General features: G+C 41.8%; 1 protein-coding gene across 1 annotated transcript in view; it reads right to left on the bottom strand.

Moving 5' to 3' along the window:
• Positions 1 to 16,746, bottom strand: part of LOC143210551 (uncharacterized) — a 259,814-nt gene that overhangs the window by 192,488 nt on the left and 50,580 nt on the right. The window lies entirely within an intron of this gene.

The raw sequence follows: 16,746 nt of genomic DNA on the forward strand, positions 1-16,746 counted from the left end.
ATTCGAAAATATGCAATTTTTACCATCTTTAACGCCCTGCCTAACGATTTATTTTACGGTTTCAATGATTAGAACTTTCTTCGTGGTTCGTACTTCGTAGTTCGAAGAAAATTGATATCTATTGTGTGCCCACATGTTCTCCAATAACGATACATTAACGAAACCAAAAAATAATAGAATTTCATCTCGGTTTAAAGGAGCATTGCAGCGTCGACTGATGAAATTTTCCGAATGTATTTAATTGATACAGATGTACGAAACGAAGAAGTTGTGGAATACAACTTTTATAATCCCGTGCAATTGGAATTTTTGGGAATACTTCTTTTCACAACATGTACTAAACTGATTGCTGTAACTTCTCAAGGAAATTCAAATTCCGGTATTAAAAAAGTGATCGTCTTTTTAACAGTGTCCGAATCACTGTGTCTCACAGAGAATCGTCTGTTGCGAAACGCCTAACTCAGCAAACCTTTTCGGAAGTCGCTCGAAGGACCAAACATCCTTCCAAGATAACAAATGCTATATGCTCTCGCCGTATCTCATGACATGGCCAGGAATCGATCTCCCAACTGGTGGTGTGGGGTTCAGTTTATTTCTGCAGGATCGTCGGTGTTTCCCGCGCGACTTAGGATCTTCGGGACGTCGCGTCGGCTGACGACGTCGGGCGTCTTCTGTATCGGCAGGATCTTCTCTCGGTAGCAGAGGGAATAATTCTCGAATGATGTATCGGCTGTAGCCGTCGGCGAATACGGCACGTTCCACGTCACTGGATTTATTTATATTCCCGTCACGTAGCCGGGATCGGAACGTGAAGCGGTAGACAAGGCTCAAATAAGACTGTTATTTCGTGGCGGAGCTTCGACCGGTAAATTCTAGATGCGATCTATATAGATCTCGTTCTTTCGCTCTCTATCTCTGGAATCTGGAGCATTTATACTATTTACGGACACGTCTGCCCTGTTTCTGCGTCACGACCTTTTTGGCAATTAATCCTGCCTCGAAATGCGCCATTAAAAGACCGAGCCACTTAATTATCGAGTGGTGACTCAGATTCGCCATTAAAAATTGCTGTACTATTATTCAAAATATCGTTTACATCATTCATACTAAATCTACCGCAGGCCTTAAAAATAACTGGTACACATGTTCCCTTATAAAAATGACAAGATTGATTTTATTTAGACTTTGTGCAGCTCCTACTGTAATATATTCTCCACTAAAGATATCTATACAATCATTTCTTATGACATTATATATTTTACCACGCTTATATTAGCTTGCCGAGTTGTCGTTCTCGTTGTTGTATGCGTCAAATCTTGTAATCGAATTTTAATCCACTTCGCGATTAGCTAGAGACTTGAAACTTTAAACATAGCTCAGATCTGGATGGCAATGCAATAGTAAAAAACAAATATTTAAAAAAAACTGTGCGTTCAGGAGAAAAAATAATGTTAATACTACCCGTCATACCTCGATCGCGTTCAGCGATCCCCACTCCGCGCGCCAGCGCTCCCTACTCCACTACGCGTTCCCACTCCGACTCATTCCCACTCCACTGACACATTTCGCACCGAAGGAGCTCAGTGTGGTGTTCCGTTCATTCAGTTCCAGTTCGGACAATTTCGGACTCCATCAAGAGACGTTATCTCTCGGAGTCATCCCCTCATTCTATCTCGCGAACTTTCATATCTTGCGTTTCTATATATTTTACTATTTCATACCAGTATCACTATATCTCGCGTTCCATTAAAAAAAGACTTAAAAGTAGGAAATAAAAAAATATATAAAAAAGACTTTTTAAAAACCACGCTTATATTAAAATGCACTAAAAAGGAGAAAATAATTTTTTTAGGTATTAGTGACTATAAATAAAAGCGTGGAGTGCTAAACTATATTGACGTAATCTTCGTGTGCGCTCCACGCTTTTATTTATAGTCACTAATACCTAAAAAATATTATTTTCTCCTTTTCAGTGCATTTTAATATAAGCGTGATTTTGGAAAAGTTTTTTTTATATATAGTTTTTCTATGATATCAATAATCGTAAAACAAAAAATCTGGAACCGGTCATTCTGACCGGTGATGGTAGGTTCAGTGTTAAATATGTTGGTATCTAATCAATTAAAGAATTAACAAAATTTCATATCTGAACTGCGGATTTTTATGCATTTATAAAGAAATTGGCTGAATGAAATATAAAACAGTAAAGCCTTAGAGAAATTCAAGAATGTTGTAACGTTGCTTTTAATGTAACAAAGTCTTTAAGGGATGAAATCTATTTTTTTGTTATTCCTGCTTCCCAAAATCAATGCAAAACATTTTTATTTCGCATCAGGATCCGCAGTCTATTCATATCCATAAAATGAAAATCCATAAAATGGAATTATTTTTGGTCGGAAGAAATCTCTCTATACAGAATTCAGAAGGCGTTACTTTCAGAAAAATTAGCGAAGGCGACGTTTTTGATGGATACAAGAAAATGTATGAAATTGTGATTGATCGTCGACGTGTGCTGAAAGCGCAGGCGTCTGCATCGATTTTTACAGAACGGTTGTGGGTATTTTGCAATGAAAGAATTCTCAAAGGCGGTGGAATGTATGCATACCTAAACCCCCTATCCATAAAATTACCATGAATTTTGAGTATCTCAGAAATAAATCGCAAAGAGCACCGTTCTTCATGGTCCATAAATATTCATAAATATTCTTCAAATAAGACAAAGCAAATGAAATTAACAGGAAGACAATTTTGCGAACAATACATGATAATTTCCCGGGCGTCTCGTAAAATCCGGGTCGAACAGTCCTCTCGCTTACATTTCACCTTTGTTCCAGACAGTACGACGATATCAGAAACGCTTTCCCAGACCGATGGGGATTCGGAACAAGAGCTTGTTGCCTCTCGCCGTCTGAGAATGAGCTCTCGATAGTGGGATCGACAGTACAAAAGTATTCTCTAGATCTCAAAAGCCGGAGGTAGCAGGACATCGGAGACTTTCTCGGCGAACGGTGGATCTCCACTGTGAATAGCGTCTTGGAGAATCGTCGAACGATTCAACCGTGGTCCCATATCTGGACTCGATACTCAGGGGAACGTTCGATTTTGGTCTGTTGCTTCTCCTTGACGTCTGACATCGAAACCTTTAACGTGAAATCTCAGGCTGAATATCAACCTCCATAATTATAGAGATAGGAAGGCGTGAAAGTAAAAATGTATTGTTTAGAAATATCCTGAAGAAGAATACAGAAAAAGAGATTGCAGATCTGAAAGGCAATTTTTGACTGACTAATTCTAAGAAGATAATTAAATCTCAGGATAAATTTTGATCCTAATAATTATAAAGGCAGAAAGGGGGCAAATTCAAAATTTATTGTTTAGAAATATCCTGAAGAAGAATACAGAAAAAGAGATTGCAAATCTGAAAGGCAACTATTGACTGACCAAGAAGATAATTAAATCTCAGGATAAATTTTAATCCTAATAATTATAGAGACAGAAAGGGGGGAAAATAAAAAGTTATTTTTAAAGACAAACTTGTTAGAGGGAGAAATATCCTGAAGAAGAATACAGAAAAAGAGATTGCAAATCTGAAAGGCAACTCTTGACCGAATAAGAAGATGATTAAATCTCAGGATAAATTTTAATCTAATAAAAATTACATTCTACATTGAATAAATCTGATCAAATCTGAAATTCTTCTGCTAAGCGAAATCTTAATAAAAGTCGGAAATGCGGGAAAATAAATGCATGATAGAAGAAGCGGCTGGATGATTATCTGGCCGCTACAATTCCGCTTCGCGGAGAGAGGATCTCCGGAATTAGAGGAGAGAGTGAGATGGAAGAGAGACATGGAGAGACCGCAACGAAACACGTACGCCGAGGAGAGCGGAATATAAATGCGATCGCTCGCTATGATATTCAGATTAACCTGCGACGTATTTAATGTCCCCGGATGAATTCCACTATCGATGCGATCTAAAACGCCCTGTAACAGTCTCGTTGAACCTTCTACCTTCTTTCCCTCGTTTCTTGCAACTACCAACCCCTAATCTTCCAAATTACCCACAGACCAAAACCAAGGGTACCAATCTAAGGTCTTCTGGGCCGGCGCGGTGTCGTTTCGACATTTTTATAAACAAATTAGACGAGCATTTTATATTAAGATTTTGCACACATACAGTAAGGAGCCATAACTGATTCCACACACTTTAAATCAGAACAATTTTTTTATGAATGGACCAAACGACTTCAATTTCTCTGTTAGTCTAGAAGAATTAGTTTAGTAAATGATGTGTAAAAAATATGTTGAGAAAATGCATTTGGACGGAATTGTGAAAAACAATAGTAAAAATTGATTTTTACAACTTTTTTAGCTGGGCCAATAACGAAAATTCAGAAGATGTGTCTGGTCAACTGATATAAATTGTATACGCTCTGAAAATTTCATACAAATTAGTTAATTGGTTTGCGAATTATAAACGATCAAAAGTGGTAATTTGTAGTGTACCATAAAGTAGCAAGTTTTACCATTTTTGATCGTTTATAATTCGTAAACCAATTAACCAATTTCAATGAAATTTTCAGGGCGTATATAATTTATACCAGTTGGCAAAACACATGTTTTAAATTTTCGTTATTGGGCCAGCTAAAAAAGTTGTAAAAATCAATTTTTAATATTGTTTTTCACAATTCCGACCAAATGCATTTTTCCAAAAAAAAAAAAAACTTATTTATTAGACTTCATTTGCTAAACTAATTCTTGTAGCCTTACAGAGAAATTGAAGTCCTTTGGTCCATTCATATAAAAGTTATTCTGATTTAAAGTGTGTGTTCCATTCTATATATTTTATATTTGTATGGTGAAAGTGAACATTTTCAATTAAATAAATGATAAATGCCATAGATCCGTGAAAATCCGGTAGATAAAGATCCCGGATGTGTAAATACAGTTCGATCAATCAGATTATGATGAATTTGATTTTGCTTTCCATCAATATCCTCTCGATTTCCTTTTCTGGCTTTAATCGATTTCCTGAATGAACCCGAACTCATTCACTGTTAATTTATACATTTGATTTTGCCTTGGAGACTTACAAATGCTATTGGTTCATGAAAATCCGGTAGATAAAGGTCCCGGATCTGTAAATGCAGTTTCACCGATCAGATTATGGGTGAATTCGATTTTTATCAAATTCCTCTTCTCGTTTCTGAATCGCTGTTAATTTGCACGTTTATTTCCGCGCTGCTGATAAACGCGATAGACTTGTGAAGACATTGAATAGATAATACGGACAGTGAATACATAGCTTAATTGACACGATCGAGGGTGAATGTGAATTTGATTTCGATTTCGATTTTTGGTGAACGCGCGATTACGAATTCGTCTCTCGAATCGGAGCTATCAAGAGATACACAGCGAGCTCCGTCCGAATTCTAATGAACTTGTTACAGAGCGATGGAATCCGCCGGAGGGATTCCGTTGATCACTGTCATTAACAGGCACGAGGAGCTGATTTACGTAACAGGAGGATAGCAACTTCGCTATGTTGAACGTCGTGTCGAGGAACCGAGGGCGGATCCTTGTTTCTCTGTGTCGTTCACGGTTCAATTCCGGCTTGCGTAACAAGTGGCTCCGTTTTCGTCGATGAATTGGCAAGTTTACGCGAATCAGAATTCCCATTTGCCACCATTGTGGCTTTGAAGCTCTATTTACACTGGGAACCTTGGCAAACCCTCAACAATTCTATCCCATACCGAACCAAATTCATTTCCCTCGTAACTTCTCAGCACTCGAACGAATTTGAAATTGTTCAATACTTCTGTATTCTAGAAATTGCTAAACAGGTTCAATTTCATGTGAATAGTATAAAAAAGATTATACGCAAGAAAAACCTTCTAGGGTGAAAGATATGTCTTGATTTCGGAATTAAAATTGCCCCGAGTCCAAATCGGGTTAATCTGTGCAAATAGAAAGGAGTCTTGAAGAACGATAAATCGAAAGCTCTGTAGAAACGGTGAAAAATTTTTTTCGCCAACGAATTTTTCACAGATTTGAAGATTGAAGCCTTCGCTTTGCAACGCCACCTTTCAAATTGACACACGATTTTTTTTCACCGTTTCGTGGAACAGAAACGAGGACCATGCTTGGCTCCAGGAATGAAGTCTGAGCATTAACGTCCATTTCCACTGAAATTATACTAAATAAGATTGCTCCCGAATTAAAATAATCGAAGAATCATCGAGGAAATGTTGGTCAGACGGCGATCGCGTTTCAGAGTAACGCATTATCGCGGCGCATCAAGGAGCGACGCAAATTGCATCTAAATTACATCAACTCCCAAAGTTTCGTATTTTCACGGTAACGGGCTGTATTATAAGGGGCGGGAGAAACGAAACATTATTGGATTAGCGAGAACATGGATAACGGAAGGAATTTGCGAGAAGATGAGCAAGAGATTACCTCCGAGTGGTGGGGAGGAGCAGCAGCCCGAGTATCCAACACAAAAGAGTAGGAAAGAAAAGGAGGAGGTGTTGATGGAAATGAAGAAGAAAAAGAAAATCTTATATAAGAAGTTATACTTACACCGTCGCAGACAGATGCGCGCGCGTGTGTGTGTGTATGTTGCATTACGGAATTTGCATCTGAAGAGGACACGAGCGAAGTTAAGCGTAATTTAGTAGAGGATGTAACCGAACAGATGAAGGAAATAAGAAATTCTGTGGCCGGCTACGACATCGCTGCCATATCCTTTCATTTTTAGTAGCTCTTCTCCTCGAATTTTCTTTTTCCATTCTTCCCGCGCGCCGGTTTCTCTCGCGGCAATCGCCAACCACTGCACTCTCTGTGCTCACTCTTCATTACTTTGCCATTTTCCACGCCGCACCGCCATTTTCCTGCTTCGATTCTATTCCTCTTCAATCCGATTTTTTCCCGCGCTGATTCCATTCGCTTTCGAGATTTCGAACCGAGTTTTAGAGGTAAGCATTCTTCGCTGATCTTTGAAGTTGGATGTTATGTTTATGTTTTCATTTATAATATTTTTTAATCCATATGATCCCAGTTTTTCGATTGGAAAACGTCCACTGAAGGAAGCTTTGTATAAAATAAAACTTGTTCGTATAAATAAACTGTTCATTCTTCGTTCAATGATTTCTACAAGGCAAAAATAATACATAAGCTAGATTCATTTAATCCTATTACTGGTTTAAATTGCATCTACCCATTTTCGTAATAAATGCATAAAATCCGCAGTCTACTTATCAGGTACGGATGAATCAAAGCGAAGAAAATGATTTCGAATTTCGCGTTGAACGTTAAACCGAAAATCGCATCAAGGCATTCGCAACGAGCCGACACGTGAGACTCCACTCTAAGTAAGCAGAATCGAAGAACTTTTCGCGGAAGTGTCGAGAATGCGGGGGCGTATGTGGAAGGATGATAGGATTGATCAAAGGCGGTCCGTCGCACGGAAAATAAGGGAAAATAGAGGAAAGTTCGCTGGGTTGTTCTGTTGGTCACGTTCGCCATCGATCCGGGAAACGGTTCTCTTTTTTCCTCGACGAAGCTCCGCAATAATAGGACCGCGGCACGGCGCGGCGTATCGAAAATATTACGTGAAACAATATTTCTGTTTTCACCTTGGTTGCTGCCCCCCTTTTCCAGCCGGCGGCTGTTCAAAGCGAAAAATAAAAACTTTTCTCTGTGGCCGATTGTTGCTAACCGAAATTCTCAGGCGTTCCCAAGTCTCTCCTGATTCGATCGATCCAGGAGGTCTCTCATCTTTAATTCAAACACTCCAAGACTCGTCTGATCGACGATCGATCATTCTCTCCGAATTCTCGACCGGTTCCTTCGAAGTCGTTTGTATTGTTGTTCGCGGATACACAGATGGAATCACGACGATCCGTATTTCGGTTTTATATTTATACGGTTCGACGGAGACGATGAATGAGAGGAATGTCGGGAATCCCTCGGTCCACGGTTAGGCGAACGGAAATGTGGCTGGGAACCGGAAGTGGCCGCTGGAATCGATCAGCTGCGCGGAATAAATATTTGAAAAATATATAAAAAAAAACTTTTTAAAAACCACGCTTATATTAAAATGCACTAAAAAAGTAATATTTTTAGACATTGGTGACTATAAATAAAAGCGTGGAGCGCTAAACTATATTGACGTAATCTTCGTGGGAGCTCCACGCTTTTATTTATAGTCACTAATGCCTAAAAAAATCATTTTCTCCTTTTTAGTGCATTTTAATATAAGCGTGGTTTTTAAAAAGTCTTTTTATATATTTTTTTATTTCTACAATTTCAAAAAATTTGAGTTTATGCATTAATTGAGCTCCGTAGTATAGGATTTATGTATTTGCCAGAAGAAAAGTCATGGAAACAAATTCGAAAGTCTCAAGAAAAATAATGCAATTTAACCGATGTTAAAGTTTTCGTTCAAAACTTCGAACGGCAATGTCTCGAAAGTGAAAGTACGTGACAAGCGGCGTTCTTCTCGACAGCCACAGATATTTCCGGAGTTGGCGGCGGGATATTCTCGCGTTTTGTAAATTTGCAGATGTTGCATAAAATTGGTGACGAAGGTGAATAGCGTGTCGACGGTCGGTGACGCGCGAACAAACGGGGATCGAGGGAAATCGGCGAGGCTTAAGGGCGAATCGACGCAGAAAAATACGGCACCGTGGAAAAGCATTACGCGACCATCCGCGTGGCCAGCCATCATTCTAGCATGATCGATGCTCGCGCGAGCATGCACCGCGAGCGGAAAACACCGGCGGGTTATTGGTTGTCATCCGCGAAACGCGATCGTCGAACCTCCATCAAATTTACGAGGGCTCGGTGAACACGGCAATTCGAGATTGCGACCGGCGAAAAATAAGGGGACGAGTCGGACAGGGATCATGGTCTGGCGAAATTCATGATCCACCCCGCTGCAGCCTCGAATTTGCACTGTATTGCGCGCAAAGACAGATTTCACTTTATCCAAATGATTCCCGTTACGTTGTAGGTGTAATTTAAAACAGTAAATAAAACATGAGATTAATTTAGACACACTGTTGTATTAGGTATACAAATTAATTCGCGGCCCTCACAATTATTATTTGTAATTTTGTTTTATATCCAAATCTTTTAATGGGATCATCCATCACCTGTAAAAGGGTGCAACTGTATGGGATATGATGGGGATTATTTTCAAGACTTGAGTATGTCATAGTTGTTTGTAAATGAACACCAAATATATTAATTAATACGTACACCTAATATTATTTTCAACCTATCGTTTCCTGTAATTCGCATACAAAAATTCTATTTTGCATAAAAATCCGCTGATTAAGGTTATCGAAAAAGGAGGAAATACTTTTCAGAAAAGTCCGTCCGGCGATAAATCGAGAAAGTCTTTACACGAATTAATAAATTCGACTTGTGTAGAAGGTTGCAGGCGCCCCATCGATTTCGGTCGGAATTTTTGCGGAGGATCCTCGCGGAAATTGCTTTCCACGGTCCGGCGGATTCCGGCTCTTATTTCCGCGGGCTCATTTCTCGTTCTTTTGCGCTCTTTCTGCAGCGGCGGTTCGTTCGTTTACTCTAATTGAAGCTGCCGGTGTTCCGTGCGTTGCGGCTCATTTCGAAGTCGAGCTCTCTCCCTCCCTCTCCCTTTTTCTCCCATCTCTCGGCCACGGCCCCGGCCAGAAGCATTCGCGCTGCCAGAATTTCTCTGATGCTGTGGTCCCCGGGAAACGCAGGGTCTAATAATTTCCTATTAGATCTCAGTTTCGCGGCGTATTGGTCTTCCAGAGTCTCCCTCCTCTCTCTGGCTCTCTTCTCTAATTTCTTCTTTTTTTTTTCTTCGTTGCAGAGTTGGCCACCGGCGTCGAGTTCTCTCTCTCTCTGTCTCGATGGTTTCTTTTAAACGGCGCACCGCACCGAATCGCTGCCGGAAATCACTGCCAGGATCTCTCCTCCTCGCGGAAAGAAGAGAGTTACGCTCCCTCTCTCCCTCTCTCTTTCTCTCCTGTTCACTCTCTAATTGGCTAGCTCGTTCGTTGAGACACCGACGCCCAGGAAATCGCTCGCCTTTGCTTTTCCATCGGACTTCGCCAAGGTTCGTTAGCCCCACGTCCCGATCAACCGGCAACCACTTCCTGCGAATTGGCTGCGATTGTGATTCGATCGCGGTCTGAACCGATCCTATCGCGATCGTCTGAAATCATGCGCATCGATCGTTTGCCGGGAGACAAATCTTTTGTAGGTGGACGCGTCAAAGACTTGTGAAGATCAACTTTGATTTTCTAGATGAAACCGTATTTATTCTCTGTAAAGAAGTGGATAATTATTTAGAAAAGGGTGACTCTCGCCGATTCTGATGATCTAGACAATTTCTCGAAAACACCAACTGGTGCTTGTTGCACGACTTATGAACATCAACTTTGATTTTATAGATGAAGATTATTACCACGCTTATATTAGCTTGCCGTGTCGTTGTTGTTGTATGCGTCAAATCTTGTAATTTTATATAAAGAAGTGGATAATTATTTAGAAAAGGGTGACTCTCGCCGAATCTGATGATCTGGACAGTTCCTCGAAAACGCCAACTGCCGTTCGTCGAAAATTCGCCCAAATCCCGGGGCAATAGCGAATAAGCAAATCGGTGCGCGTCTCGCCGTGAAATTTTAACGAACCCCACGCGCAATTACTCGCACAAATTCTGAAATTTCCCAGCTCGGCCAATGAGCCGAAATTCGAGCAGCCGGAGCCGCGTATTACGAAAGCATCCTGATCCAGCGTTTCATAAACACGATATCGCGAAATCGGCGAGACCAGAGAGACACAAAAGCGAGGGAACGGTCTCGCGATTCTTTTTTCTGTGGAATTTCGTTGCAGTCCGCAATACTTACGAGAAGAAAGCCGGTCATGCATTATTTATCCGCCCGCGGCGGATCACGCTAGATCCTTGCCCCGTCGTCCTTGGGGAGCGAGCGCGGGCGCGACGAAACGCGAGAAACACTGTTATTTAGGGGACTCTGATTAAAACGGACCTAGGGGGCGTTCGCGGGGAAAAAATGGGCTCTAATTAAATTTCAGACAGGGCCGCGGACCGTGTCGACGCAATAACTAAACCGAGCTTAAAGTACGCTGAAATTTAATTAAATTTCAGGGCATCGATGCGCGGCCCGGTACACGAGCTTACCATTAAAAAGCGGGCTCCGATGAAAGTTCGATATCCGTATCGGCTCAAGCAAAGCGAACCTCTCAGAAGAGCCTTTGAGAAAGCCCTGCGAACCTCCGCGAAGCTCTGTGGACATCGAAGAAGGAAATGCTTAACAAAAACCGCGAACATTTTCGCAATAGAGAAAGTTACTTCGAATGACCTTAGGAGTCCCACATTTTTGGGACTGCCTCTATTCTGGAACATTCATTGCTGAACTCTGATACTTGACCATTGAACGTTCCACCTTGAAACCTCGAATCTCGAACCTTGAAAAATAGAAGTGAGCAAAGTTGATGTAAAAATCTCATAAAGGAAAAAGTCTATTCCTCTTTCCGAGACACCAAAACAATCCCAGCGAGCCAACAAAACATCGACGAAACTTTAACGAGCGGGAAGAATCGAGCACAGAAGCTGGGTCGTGAAAACCGAGGAGCAAAGTTTCTCGCAGCCGCAGCCGGCCGGCCCGACCGCGACCTGGCGCGGTTAGCAGAAATGATCATGTGTGTGGGAGGCTCTCGAGCCCGAACGTGTCGCAACCCCTATTTTTTCCGGGCTGGGATGTCTCTCCTCGTGGTATCACGCGGAGAGGAGGCAGAGAGGAGAGGAGAGAGGTCGTAGCCAGAGTTGCGCGTGACACGAGAATTGAAATATCGCGGAGCAGCCAGAAGTTTCGTTCCTCCCTCGGAACGCGAACAATAGGCACGGATAAGGGAAAAAAAGGGGGTGGGAAAGGGGTAAATGGCCTCGGTGAATGGCGGCCGCTTTGGGCCGAGCGTTTCGAGGCGTGCTTGTCTCGTACGAATAATCCTTTAGCCTGCTAGGAGTCGCGAGACTTGCTGCTCCCTGCTCTCGGTCCCTTTGCGTCCCTTTTGCCGATCCTTTTTTACGCGTAACATTGAACGTTGAATACAGAATTACGAGTATTCAATGTGGAATATGGTGTGTGCAAGGTTCAGTCCTCGGTGGTCAACGTTTGGTGTTCAATTTTGAGGAATTCTCTCTATTTAGAATTTGAGAATTAGAGGAAATAAATTAGTCTAAGAGTCGAAGATTACATTAACAATTTAAGACAGCATCCACTTCTACGACTAACCCCGATTTTTCCCAATATTCTTGACCACCTCCACCACATTTTCATATCCCTTAAGAAGCATCTTTCCGTTCTAGTGTTTGGTCTTCAGCCTGTTCTCGCGTAAGCTATAACTTTCTACAGTCGTCCTACCTAAAATATAATCTGTATATGATTATACAGTTATTCCATCATTGGTCGAAACACCTCGTCCTTTACTAATTACTAGACTGCGGATCTTTATGCAAAATAAAAATTGTCTGCATCGATTGCAAGAAATAGAAACTAATTTGAATGTTAGAAGAGAAATTATATATTGACATCGTTAATTTTAAAAATTTTCCAACAATTTTCGATTTCGTCTACTCAATTTTGCTATAAATGCATAAAGGTCCGCAGTCTGCTAATTACCTAGCACGGGTTCATGTAACCAAGGCAGGAGCGACAGACGCGAAAAAAGTTATTTTACGCGCGTACAAAGGGTCAATCGATATCGATTTTTCAACGTTCCCGCAAATGAGATTTCGCTGTTACTAATTATACAGCGGATATCTATGCGAAATAAAAATGTTCTACCTGAATTGCAACAAACTGGAGTGAAATAGAAATGTATTTTCTCTCTGTGAATATGGTTGATAGGTTGAAAATAATATAACAGTATTTTTAAATTCTTCTAATGTTTTTACTGCATTAAATCGCACTTGCCCATTTTTGTTACAACTGCATAAAATCCGCTGTCTATTAATAATGAATGAAGTTTGGCCCACATTAATTCATAGGATCGAAACGGCATGGTTTCCGGCCGGCAGTTCTCCGGCGTTTGCTATTGTCTTGTCCACGCGGTGCTCGCCGTTTCTTCGTGATTCAGCGTGCTCTCGGTCGATCGATCGTTCTCGACAAGCATGATCGCCCATCACGGTAGCTCGGCTCATCTCGGCCTCGGCTTCTGCTTGCCTATTCATACAGGCTCGCCAGGCCATCGAGGCGTGTCCTTTTGATCACGTAGCGAGACCGAGCTCCGAATCAGATACAAAGTGACGTTCCTGTCCCCGTTTCTCTCCCCGGGAACTGCAAGATGAATCAGCTCGTAATACAGCATCCCCTATTCGTTCCCCTACTCCGTGTACCTTTCGAATAATTTCCACCTGTCCCACCCGCATTCATTCTCCATTCCCTCTCTTTCTCTGTTACTTTTCTGTCTATCGCCCGGGGAAAAACGTTGAATAGCTTTTCCAGCGTATTGCTTTTCCATTACCGTCTCGTCATTGTAGCCAGCCACCGATGATATCCTCGGTTGTTACTGCACGCTTTCTCTGATTCCGTAATGCGAACCTGGATCTGGGCTGCTGCCGCTTTGTAATTATTCTACCGGACCGTTTGTTCGCGTTAAATTAGCTTCAAAGTAATTGATTCGAAATGTCCCCTCTGGATAACCATCGACAATCCGGCACGCGGTATCATTCTTCATATTTCCGTCAGCTTTCATTTTGTTGGTTTTATGGAAGCCAAGGTAATTTTGTAATAAAAAGATATCTTTTGAACGATATTTATAGGATGCTCTATCTTCCAAAGATAGTCCTCGATTGACCGAGTGCGGTAACTCATCGAAACATTTGAAACCGCAGCTCTATCTTTGATTTCGACCTTAAAGATATCGCGAAATACAATGTAACGGCAGTTACAGGTTGAACATCATGAAAAATTGCAATTTTTACCACTTTTGATCGTTTTCAGAACGTATATAATTTATACGAATTTACAAAACACACACATCTTTTAAATTTTCTTTATTGGGCCAGCTAGAAAAGTTGTAAACATCCATTCTTACTATTTCCTTCAAATGCATTTATTTAATATATTCATTAGACGTCATTTACTAAACTAATTCTTCTTACAGAGAAATTGAAGTCGTTTTTGGTCCAATCATAAAAAAGTTAAAAAAACTAACTGTATATAATACATATATAATTCTCGGAACATATATCAATATATTTACGTGTGATGTTCACAAAATGTTCGGGATTGTTCAGATCGATTCTTAAACATCATCAATGACTTAAACATCCCCCACCGTCCTCCATCTACTCGAGGATTTCAGGCTCTTCAGAGCCGTGGAGTTCTTCAGAAACAGTGGGCCAAGCCGGAAAATTGAGAAACGACCTCCAGGCGAGATAATTTGAATTTTCGCGATGGCCAGCGATTAAGTGGAATTAAAGGACAAGCGCGACGGTCCAGGCGGGTCGCAATTATTTTCGATTCACCAGCAGGACGCGCGGCCCTCTCTCCGCCACAGGAGCGGAATGTATTTTCCAGAACCGATATCGTTTGTCGACCGGTCGGTCCATCGGATCGAGTTTATATTCCGGGGTCGAAACGATTCCAGCCCGTCGAAACGACGGTTAATGAAGAATTCACGGGTCGCTCAATTGACCCGATTTTAATCGCTACAACCGGCCGTTCGCTACCTCGTAAAGTCGCGAGTGTTTACGTCGGGGATAAGAGCTGGCTGCAGGCGACTAACTGTGTTTATGCTTTCCTCGACAAGTTGGATTCGGCCGAATTAGCACGGGCGTCATTGCGTTCTAAACCCGGAATTTCGAATTCGCGAAATCGCCGGATTCAACACATTCGGGGTCTAAGTTTCGTCATTTCACCTTCAACACTCATACTTGAAGATTTGAGCTCTACAACTCTCATACTTCAAGATTTGAGCTCTACAACTCTCATACTTCAAGATTTGAGCTCTACAACTCTCACACTTCAAGATTTGAGATCTACAACTCTCACACTTCAAGATTTGAGCTCTACAACTCTCATACTTCAAGATTTGAGATCTACAACTCTCACACTTCAAGATTTGAGCTCTACAACTCTCATACTTCAACATTTGAGCTACAGCTCTCATACTACAACATTTCACCTTCAACGCTCATACATAGACATTCATACTTCAACACTCATGTACTTCAACATTTGGCTTTCCACTGTCCTACTTCAACGCTCACGCTCCAGCATTCGACCTTCAAAAAAGCTCTGACTCGCAACCCAGTGAAAATCCCCGAGCTTTTCTCTCATCCGTGGCAAGCTCTCTTTCAGATCTTGATTTACACTGTAAGATCCCGGTCCCCGTGAGTATTCCTCGACGACGCGACGGTCCGATGAACCTTCATAGAAATGGTTGAACCCGCTTCTGGTCCCCAGGATCCTTTCATTCAGCGATCTAGCTGCAGCACAGAGATCCCCGGGCTTTCAAACGGCATCATACCGCCATGGATATCGAGCTTTCAAGTGTAAGCCGCGCCCTTTTGCGAACGTTATCCCGATTCGGTCAGCCAAACGATTAAAATCCCTGCTCGGCGACCGTTCGATCGGAATAACTTGCTTGCAGCCTTTCCAGTTCGGTGGAAAGGACACGTGTCGATGACTGCGTTTCGAACTGCATTTATTCGCATAGAATGATGCGTTACATGGATTTTTTTTATGCTGCATGGTGGTCGATCCGGTTTAACGGAGCGCTAACTTTTTAGCGTAACCCGAAAGCGGTCTCTGCTCGCTGATGAAGCGATTAGCTGCGAGCATTGGCAACGCGGTAAAGAAAATATGGTGTAAACGTGCTGGATCGGGATTATGACCTCTTTTACTCTCGAATCACGTTGATTACTCGTTTTTACAGTGACCGGACCCTGGCGGAGGAGTGGGCGAACAGCATCGTAGAAGGGGAAGAACTGGTACGAATCAAATTTTCACAAACACACTTTAAATAAAAGACAACAGAGAAATATTACTTGGAAAAAAGCGACACTAAAAAATTACAAAAACAGCAACGAAAATTTAAGGGCACAGCACTGACCCGAGGATCTCTGCCCTCTAAATCTTCCGATGATCGCCGACAGATAAAAAAAAAGTGGATCCAGCGTGTGCCACGGGCAGCCAGGATCGATGGATTCGGGTTACAACATCGTTTCGCGCGTATCGCGCTTCACAGCTGGAATTAATGTTTGCCTTACACTCCTCGCCGTCATTCCGAAAAAATGGATTTACTCGCTCTCCCTCTCCTTTCTGGTTCGAGCAGTTTTCCTCTACAGCGTTTTGCATGATTCGATAGATCGCCAAACGAGTTCCGCGGCTCTGTAAACTTTTGTATTTTCGAGTCCGACGGATCCGAGATCGGATCGAGCAACGTTTGCCGTGTTCCGCCGCACTGTTCCGGCTTAATCGAATACTGGGTTTTATATTTCAAAGCGAGCATGAGAATTACGAGGCAGGATCCTTGCGACATCAATCCCATTAGAACCGACAGACTCTCATTGTGTCGGAATTCAAATATTTAAATAAAAATAAATTTTTAAAAACACCACGTTTTTAAAACGGACTAAAAAGTATAAAATGATTTTTCCTAGCCCCATACAGATTCCTAACCCCGTACAGATAGTCCTGAATATTTGTGATTGTGAATTT

Source organism: Lasioglossum baleicum, chromosome 7 (assembly GCF_051020765.1).
Source record: "Lasioglossum baleicum chromosome 7, iyLasBale1, whole genome shotgun sequence".
NCBI classification, from domain to species: domain Eukaryota; kingdom Metazoa; phylum Arthropoda; class Insecta; order Hymenoptera; family Halictidae; genus Lasioglossum; species Lasioglossum baleicum.